The following is a 1,078-nucleotide window of genomic DNA, read 5'->3' as shown; positions in this document are numbered from 1 at the left end:
GCAAGCCCTGGAGTGCAGCCCCCGCGCCCACCCCCCGCCCTGGAGGGGACATGCAGCACTGAGACAGAAGCAGTGGGTGTCATGTGCTCACCTTAAGCAAACTGCAGCTTGGAAGGGACTCTGTCCGACTGCAGTGTAGCTCAGTGGTAGGTGTGTGCTTGGCATGTCCAAGGCTGTGGATTTGATTCCCAGCACACACACAAAACCAAAAAGCAAAAAAGAAAAAAAAAGAACATTGCTTTCATGTGAAACCACAGTTACGTGTTCAGGCTGCTGGTGGAAGTTCACTCTGGACTCTGCTTCTGAGTTTCCTGTTCTGGGTTATTTCTTCATTTCTTTCTTTTTTCTTTTTCTTTCCTTTTGCTATTAGGAGTTGAACCCGGGAGTGCTCAACCACTGAGCTGCATCCCCAGTCCTTTTGATATTTTCTTTTGAGATGGTGAGGGTCTTGCTAAGTTGCCCAGGCTGGCTTTGAACTTGGAATTCTCCTGCCTCAGCCTCCCAAGGCACTGAGATGACAGGCTGTACCACTCTGCCTGGCTCAGGGGTTCTTCCATGCTCAGCCAACCTGTTCAGGTGGGAAACTGAGAGTAAGGAGTGAAACTTTTGCCCAGTTGTGCTGAGCAGCTGCCCAGCGTGGGGGACCTGCCCTTGCCTGAGCTGTGGGTGGGCTGGGGTCTTGGGCTGGTCACTGCATCAGGGCAGCCAGCATGGAAAGGGCATTTGACTGGAGGGCATGTCTGCGGGGGCTGGACTGGTGTCACTGTGTGCCTGTGTCTGTGCATCTGGAAGGACACGTGTCATGTGAGGCTGTGTGTGTGCATGCACTGGGCTTGCGTCTGCTGCTGGCAGCTGTCTGGGGTTTGTCCTGTCTTCTCTGCCGTTCAGGGCATGTGCTGAGGTGGGTGGACAGCTCTGCCCAACAGTGCTATCGTGGCCCTGGCTGAGGGCCCCTCCTGGTGCGGGCCAGGGCTTCAGGCCCCCTCCTTCCCAGCACACTTGTTTGGCAGGAAATTGCTGCTGAAAGGCGTTTTTGTCTCTTGACTTGGGAGCGCTCGAGTGCACCAAGCCCACAGCT

The sequence above is a fragment of the Marmota marmota genome, unplaced genomic scaffold (genome assembly GCF_001458135.2).
Source record: "Marmota marmota marmota unplaced genomic scaffold, marMar, whole genome shotgun sequence".
NCBI classification, from domain to species: Eukaryota; Metazoa; Chordata; class Mammalia; order Rodentia; family Sciuridae; genus Marmota; species Marmota marmota.
This window is presented reverse-complemented; position numbering follows the sequence as displayed.